Source organism: Fukomys damarensis, unplaced genomic scaffold (assembly GCF_012274545.1).
Source record: "Fukomys damarensis isolate Sample0158 unplaced genomic scaffold, DMR_v1.0_HiC HiC_scaffold_3, whole genome shotgun sequence".
Lineage (NCBI taxonomy): Eukaryota > Metazoa > Chordata > Mammalia > Rodentia > Bathyergidae > Fukomys > Fukomys damarensis.
In genome coordinates, this window is record NW_022900915.1 from 1,391,700 (window position 1) to 1,400,896 (window position 9,197).

Here is a 9,197-nt window from a genome sequence, read left to right on the forward strand (position 1 = left end):
ATCATATAAAATCCTAATGATATTATATGTAAGATTTAAAGAAACATAAAATAATGATCTCCAATGTACCCGCCACCTAATTTAAGAAACAGGGTGCAATATAACCCTTGACTAACTGATTAAAATGGGCTCACCTCACCTTTGAAGTGAGGAAAGTTATGTTAAAATCTCATCTCTGGGCCGGGGATTTAGCTCAGTGGTTCCACTGTCTGCCTCGCAAGTGCAAGGACCCGAGTTGGATCCCCGTACCAAAAACAAAACAAAACAAAACTCATCTCTAACACTACCTGTGTGATCTTGGATACGTTACTACCACTGTATTAGCCTGTTAAAAGCTTTCTGTATCTGATGGTTCTCCATGTCTCTAGCACCCGCTCCTCCTCTTACGCCTGCTCCCCATGGCCAGCCTGACCACTCTCACAGGTAGGATGCTCCATGGTAGATGAATCAGAAATTCTTAAGTCCTTCTTAACTGAATACAGAATTGGTCTTGGAGAAGAGCTCGGCAGGTATTGAGCGGTCTTGACTGTAAGGAAGAAAAATATATACAGGGTTTGCACTGTGAAGATTCATAACTCGCACGGCTAAGCTACAAGATTATGTAGAGGACTAAATGTATCATAGCAGGACGTGACTTGTCGATATCTAACCACTCAGACATTGCTGCCTTCCAGTTACCCCTCCAATCTCAACACCAGTGGTTATGCCAGCCAATATAGTTATCTCCTTTGTTGGTCAGTGCTTCCTGGAGTACATTTCTGTTTATAGAATTTGTTATGTTAGATGTTTATTATTTGTTCAAATGTCTTTCTTCAAACTAGACAGAGCTTTTTAAGCGTAAGGCTCTTTCTTGCTTTTGTCTTTTATCTTCTGCTCAGCACCATGATCAGCACATAGCAGGTGTTCAATAAACGTTAGTTTCATAGAAGGTACAGAGGTAAGCTTAAGTTCATATGGCCTTTCTTAAAAACAAAAAACTTTGATTAAAGTTTGAAAAACTTTTATTTACTATTACCGGGTGGGGATTTAGCTCAGTGGTGCTGCTCCTGCCTCACAAGGTCTTCAGTTCAATCCCCAATACCAGAAAAAATAAAAAAATAAAATAAAAATTTTAAAAATTACCTGTGCAATGAATCTAGCTAAGATTGCTGTTTTGAGTCTTAAACAGAGCCAATAATCCAACTTGAACACATCATATACTGGTGTCAGATTGTCTTTTTATATAAATGTGAAAACCCTTATAGCCTTCGCCTGTCTCTGAACTCCTGTCTGGTAAGATACTCTGTCATTCTGTCCTGCCTAATTCTAATGCTCTGTTATGGGCTGGCCTTGTCTTTGTGAGTAGGCAGAGGGAATACTTCATATGCAGCCAGAAACAGGGAGCAGGGGCTCTGACTGCAACGGCAGCCCCCACATCGCCCCATGTCCTCCGCCCCCGGTGCTATCACATTCTGAGTGCGGGGAGTGTTTTAGAAATGTTGCAGGCAGAACGACACTCACAAATTGGTTCATTCCAGCTTAAATGGATAAATCCAAGTGAATTGCCACCCACATGTAAAATTCCCTGGTTTTTATAGTTTTTCTTTTAAAGAAATCTAATTCTGCCAACAATAAAAACTGCTGAAAATTTCAACAATTGTGACATTGTCTTATAGAGATCACTGAGACTTTTAAAATTTGATTTAGAAAAGAGGCTATAATTTTATTTAATGTTGCTTTCAATTAGGAAAAAATAGGATTTAATATATCAGATTCTAAGGAGGGCATAATAAGCACTTTAAAGTTACTGTGTGGGGGTTGACTCTGTGGCGGCTGAGCTGCTCAGAATATTGGAGAGAAATATTTCTCTGCGTGTGGGTGGTGGGCGGGAGGGACTGTGTCACACGCAAGCGGAGAAGCAGCAAATGTTTGTGACTGTACAGCAGGAGAAGATATCAGTGACGCTTATAAACCTTATAAACGTTGCATTAAAAGCAAGGGTCAGTCACTTAGAGCCCACAGTCGAATACTGGCTTGCATACAAGTGGTAAGGAACCTACTGTCCATCTTGTACCAGTCCAAACTAGAACTGATGAGACACAGACTGGGAGTAATTTTAACTTTTGGTTCAACCAGCTCTATAGCACTCAACTCAGAGTTTCTTAGTTTAGACTTCACATACATTTGGCTTTCTACAAGGAAGAACAAGCCATTAGCCATTATGATGGATAAATCCCAAATTTGCCTTTTTATTTTCGATTTTGGTTTGAGGCAGTCTTGCTACGTGGTTCAGGCTGGCCTTGAACTCCCTGTGTAGCCCAGGCTGTCTGTGAACTCGCCTCAGCCTCTGAGGGTTGGGGCTGCAGGCGTGCACCCCCATGCCCGGCTCGTCAGTCTTAACAGTGATGGGTTTCTAGACATTTGACCCATTCTATTTTATCTACTTTACTTAACTTAATTTTTCTTCTATTTTCAATTCTTGTGTGTTTAAAAGACCTAAGTGGAAAACACTTTTTTTGTGGGTGGTGATGGTGGTAAATATTGTTATAATCACATTCAAAAGCAATTTGAATTCTGTAAAATTTTGTTTTTATTTTTGAGATAGGGTCTTGCTATGTAGCCCAGGCTGATATTGAACTCACGGTGATACTGTGCCTCAGCCTCCTGAGTGCTGGGATTACAGGCATGTGCCACCACACCTGGCTTTGTAAATTATTATTATTTTTTTTTTCCAGTACTGGGGATTGAACTTAGGACCTTGCTCTTTCAGGGCAGGTGCAGCTCCACTGAGCTAAATCCCAAGCCTGTAAATCACTTTTAAGTAAGGATAACTTTATAAGTATAGCAGAGAAAGAAAAATCTGAAAATTAAACAAATTAAACACAATTAATCAAATACAAATCTTTAAATATAAAAAATAACTCAAAAGTTTAAATATAAAAATGGAGACGGGGAAGTCACATACTCAAAGACATAATGAGGACACTTTCAGAGTTTTATTTCAGGGCCTCAGGAAAAGTTTGTCTGAAATAAAACTTTAATGTACTGTCTTAGTCCACTTTCTGTTTCTATAACAAATACCTACAATTGGGTAATTTATACAGAAATGCATTTATTTTGGTACACAGTTCTGGAAGCTGGAAGAATCCAAGAGTACAGTGCTGGTGCCCGTTTGGCTTCTGATGGGGTCTTTGTGCTGCTCCAGTTCATGGCAGAAGGCAAGAAAGAAGCAGGTGCATGTGAAAGAGAGACCTACTTTATAGCACGGCTTTTGAAGTAACTAATCCAGCCTCGGGAGAGCAAGAACATTTACATGAGAACGAACTTAAACATTCCTGAGGGCTCTGTACCCTGACCCAAACTCTTCTACCAAGTCCCATTTGCCAACACTGCTACCTTGAGAAATGAGGCTTTCTTCACTAGAGCTTTTGAAAGACACACAAATCAGCACACCCACCTTTCATCATCTGCTCCACTGGAAATTCCCACTGGAGAGGCTGTTCGGGGCAAAGCACACGGGTGTCCACAGGATGATACAGGGTGCGAATATCCCTGGGGAGGTAATGCATAACATTTTAATTAATGAGAACAGTTCTATTTAACATCTAAATAAATGGGAATTAAAAGGAGAATGAAGAAGAGATCATTTAGGAGCATGGATCAGAGCCGTGGAGTAGGAGCGCACGGGGCTGGGGCAGGCAAGATGGGAAGGACTCCAGTGGGTTGGGGAAAGTGTGCGCAAGGGCGCAGGAACAATGGCTACAGGGCTGAAACGGGGAAGAGAAGATATTTAATTTCCACCGCATTCTTTTCTCCACGATGAAAACTTTTAGTTTTCTAAAACTAGGACAAGGACAATGTTATAGAATAGTTGCTATGTTAGTCAGCTTTCTGTCATTAAAAGAAATATTAGTTTATAAACATTTTTAGAGGTTTTAGCCCATGATCTATTGGCGCAGTTGCTTTGGGTCTTCGGCAGCACACCGGGAAGAGAGTGCAAGGTAGAGCAAAACCACTCCCCTCATGACGAGGAAGCAAAAAATAGAGAGGAAGAGGGAGGGAGGGAGGGAGGGAGAGGTCTTAGGACCAGAAGACTTCACAGAGGGCCTCATATCTTAAAATTCCCACCACCTCCCAACAGCACCAAGCTGGGGACCAGAGATTGAACAAATGGGTCTTGGAGGACAGTCCAGATTCTAACTATATCACCAACAGTTCCTTCAGACACTTAATATAAAGTGGAAAGAACACACGTTTTAGAGAATCTAGTTTTAAATCACTTTCCACCTCAGAGAAGCTGAGCCTAACAGCACCCAACATTATCTGTAGTGGATGTTTGTTGGTTGCCCACCAAGCGTTCGGTTCTTCTGTCTTTTTCCTAAGAAAATTCCTTATTTTCTAGTGAGCAGCAGTTTGGGAAGGATTAAAACCAATCAGGCTCTAAAAGCTGGCTTCGACAGGTTCAGGCAAATCACTTCATTTTGTGAGCGTGTGACCCAATTTCAGCTAAAGCTGTGTAGAGCGACATTTTTATGTGGGGTACGGAGGAGTTTGGCTAATTCTATCAAGACAGGTACTGTAAGATCTTCTGTTTCTTGCAAACAAAACATTGCTGGCCAATGCATAAACTCCATGGTCTGGTATATGAGTTCAAGTAACATTTCTGTTAGTTCTAAAAAATGAACAGTTTACTGAACAACCATCATACTATTATTAAATATGGCACTAAGTTTTAGGGCAGTAAAGATACATGAAACTGGATCTCTGCTTTAAGGAGTTCACAAACTACTAGCTAGTTTATTTACAATAATTTCTTGGATATCATAGGAAAATATAAAAGGCTGGAGTTTTTCATCTGGGATAGGCTCAGGTTATTTAGAACTTAAAAGGTTCATTTTTGAATAATTACTAATTCTGATGTTATTTGAATATTTATTTACTTATTTATTTATTTTTGTTTTTTTTTAGACAGGGTCTCACTATGTAGTTGAGACTGTCCTGGAACTCACTATGTAGCCCAGGCTAGTCTCGAACTTGCAGAGATCCTCCTGCCTCAGCCTCCTGAGTGCTGGGATTACCGGCGTGTGCCACCGCGCCTGGCCTTGAGTATATTAACTATAATAAATAAACCAATTAGCTGGGTGCAGTGGCATATACCTATAATTCCAGCACTGGGGAAGCTGAGGCCACCTTGAACTATGTAGTGAGACCTTGTCTCAAAAATAAAAGCAAACAAAAAAGCCAATAAATTGTGACTTTAGAAACTGACAAGTAGTGTATAGTGAATGCTAGATATTAGCTGGGTCTCTTTTTCACAAAATTCTAACAACTGCTAGGATTACTCTTGATATTTAAAAATATAAATACTTTTATGTGATTCAAACAATAGTCTGAAAAATATAGCACAGCTTCTAATATGTCCTATTAGAGTAAATTTAATATAGATTAAAAGAACCTGCAGATCTTTCATAACCCAGAAGCTTTTTTTTTTTTTTTGTCCTTTCAAGATTTCCAGTTAAGTTTCTGCTGGGGCTCCCAGTATTTTCTGAGAGGGAGAATGCTATTTTTAGAGCAAAAAAATGCTGTTGTTATTATGAGCATTTTCTTAAGGATAGTAATAGTCATCGGTAAATACTAATTAAAATTCAGTTGGATTTTGTAGTGATTTAGGTTTGCTCCTTAATAGTTTTGGGAACATTAGCTGAGGTATTATGATTCCATCTAAGAGAGTTTAATATACATCATTCCGTATACTAGCTTCACATGGAGTGGAATTGTGTACTATAACAATGATTTGCCTAATATAATTTTGCAAAGTGATCATAGTAATTTACCCATGCTATGGCATTCCTTGCAAATAGAAGCGCTGAAAGTACACTGATTCATCACTAAAGTATTTTGACATCTTCAAAACTTTATGATAGAGAATGCACCAATAAGGTTTCTAAAAATATGATCATTGATACAATAACTAGATTGGTTTCAAGAACACCAAGCCCTGGACACAAATCTTGTTCCTTATTATTTCAGGGCAATCCACCTCAGCCAGAGGACACAGTACTCTCTTTAGGAATCACAAGTAATAAATATTGGCTTATTTAAGTGAAAATTCAATAAAGACATTTTAATAAATGGCATCTGATTTGACTTTCACAGGCAGAAATTGATCAGTAAAGAGTATATGGAAATGAATAGCTTCTCTTCAAGATAGGGGAAAAATCATGTGTATGTCTTTTCTATAAATGTCAATTTAAAAGAAAAAATATCAAGATAAACAACAAATACATGTTATTTCTTATTACTACTTTGATATCTCATTTAATCCATTGCTGATGAATAAATGAAATGTTATGTTTATCCAATAGTTTGTGCTAAATTCTTTTTTAATCTATTGGTCAACTGAACAGTGTAATTGCTCCCGTTTCACAATTCTTTCACAATCCGTATAGTAAAATATTAGATGTGAAAAACTTTGCTTTACATGAAAAATACGAAGCAGAAAGGTTATTATGAAGAAAAGACACGGTGGCCAGCAACGATTACAAAGAAAAGGACTCCCCCACCCATTTCATATGGTCGTCTTTTTTTTCTTCTTTGTCTATTTGTGTTGTATCAGCTTGAGGTGAATTTCAATGATATACGGTTTTGTCTCCTGTTCTTCTTTCTCTTCATATTAAGTCCTTGTTCTTCTATGCAGAGTTCAGGTAATTTAAACCTTCTGGAAACATATCAAGCCCTTGGGCTTCTACGATTAAAAATGCAGGTCACTTCCAGTCTGGAAAGGTGGTTGTGTACCTGCCTTTCCTGCTCCTCTGCAGCTAAGCACAACAACAATCCCTGGAAACGACTCAAAATAAATCAAAGGAGAGACATGAAATGCGATCAGAAGGAGACAATGTAGTTTGGGCCCTTGGGTCTCCAGAACAGTGCAGCACAGCAGAATGTCTTACGGACACACAACAGGCAGGCTTCTTTGTTGGGCCAGAGTCTCCTTTCCATTCAGAGACACGGAGGTAGAGGAAGGCAGAGCTGGAAGAACCCCAAAGGGTGGTCGGGTAGTCCTGTGTGTCTCCACAGCCCGAGACAGAGGACGCCAGAGCTGCAAGTGGGAGTGGGGAGAGACTATAAGTGGTAGTTTTAGAGATGAATTAATAATGATGTTACAGAATTTCTTCCCCAAAACATATGAGGACACTTCCCAACAGAGACAGTGCTAGAGAGAATTGAATTCAAGACATTTAGATCTCACATAGCTTCCAAAGGCAGAGGGCCGTTTATTTCTCATGCTTTACTTATAGTAACTTTCCCAGAGGCCGGGCGTAATCCCAGCACTTGGGAGGCGGAGGCAGGAGGATCTCTGCAAGTCCGAGACCAGCCTGGGCTACATAGTGAGTTTCAGGCCAGTCTCAACTCCATAGTGAGACCCTGTCTCAAAAAAAAGAAAAACAAAACAAAAAAACCCAAAAAACAAAACAAAACTTTACCAAGCCAGTCATCATAATCTGATTTGAGACTAAATGAAGCTCTTTAGAATGGACTCTAAAGTGATCTAGGAATCTGTAGCTTGTAAGAAGAGATAAAATTAAAGGTAAAAAAATTTCATGTACTTCACCAGAAAACAACAAAACTTTACTCTGAGAAGGATGCGGATCTAGAAGGCTTTTTGGAGGTTAATATGGTTGAATTTTTTTTTGCAGGAAGATACGAGCCGATGTAACTAAATATGAGTGTGTGAATTTGTGTTTGGAGGTGATGGTGGAAGAAAGACAATATACAAAACAAATATACCCCCAAACAAATACACTTCCGAACAAGACAAACATCTATGTATTATATATACCTTGCTATACACATTACATACTCTAACTCATATAAACTATGTATTATCTAAATTTGAGTACTCAACTCACATTTAGGTTGTAGACTAACTAGACAGTTCTGTATGACTTCTACACTCCAAAAGAGCTCTTAGTTCAGGCTAGCTCAACAGTATGGTGACAGCCTTGCACTACATTTAAGACCCTACAAAACATATAATCTATTTGCAGACAGTAGATACACAAATGGGAAACCAGTATTACTGAGACCACAGTGAAGAAATCATAAAGGAGAAAAATAATATTGAGGGAAGAGGGCAAAAATTAGAACTTCAGTGTGACAGGAAAGTTTACATCATGCTAGGCCATTCAGAAATACATTTTGTTTTTGAAATCATGGGTTTGATATCCTACCAGGAATTTATTTTAGTCATGTCTGTGAGGCTTGAGACCTGGAACATGTTTAAAGTAGCTCTCACATTTTCACTTGAGACTTTTTGAGATGTTAGACTGTGCACTGTTCTATTTACATATGAAAGCTTTTTTTAATTGAGGGGAAGTTATTGGAAAGGGAAAAGAAAAAAATTACTAAGAAGTCTTGGGATCTTAATATACTTGGAAGTTTTTAGCTCTGTGACATCTGCTCCACCATGCACCCCCTCAAAGAGGGCATGATGATGTGCTCAAATGAGAACTCACGTGGCACTTGGTAAAAGTAAACACAGTGAAGAAAGTTGGTAACAGTTTTCTCCTCTTCCCACAACAAATCACAGTCTTTCCTTGGAAGACAGCCCAGATGGCAGGGCCAAATCATCAACAGGGACTAGAACGATGGGGCAATTCACTTGACATCTGATAAACTTTATTTAGTCTACTTGCTTTCAGAAAAGAAAAAAATGATGCCCCCCCATACCAAATCTAATAATAACACACATACACAGTAATTAAAGTATCTTCTTTATACCACACCTTCATTATTTTATTATCCCAATTTGGTCCTAGTCACTAGGCTGTGCACACAATATTCTATTATCCTCCTAACTGGCTGCCTTTATAGTTTAATCTCTTCATAGCAGCCAGAGAAATTTTCAGATATAAATCAGGTTATATCATGCTCCTAAATGTCCAGTGGCTTTCCTTTATACTACTCATTTTTTTTTTTCTCTACCAGAGATCGAACTCAGGACCTTATGCTTATGAAGCAGGCTGCAGAACCACTGAGCTAAATCCCTGGCTTTATCCTACTCATTTTTATAATGGACTTAAAAGGTACCTGGTTACGGAGATTCTGAAAATCATATAAGGCACATAAGATATTTCACACAATGTCTGCATATATGTTAGACTAATCTAAACATACTCTCCAAAATTAGCCCAACAATTTTCATGGAGCGTGCTAAA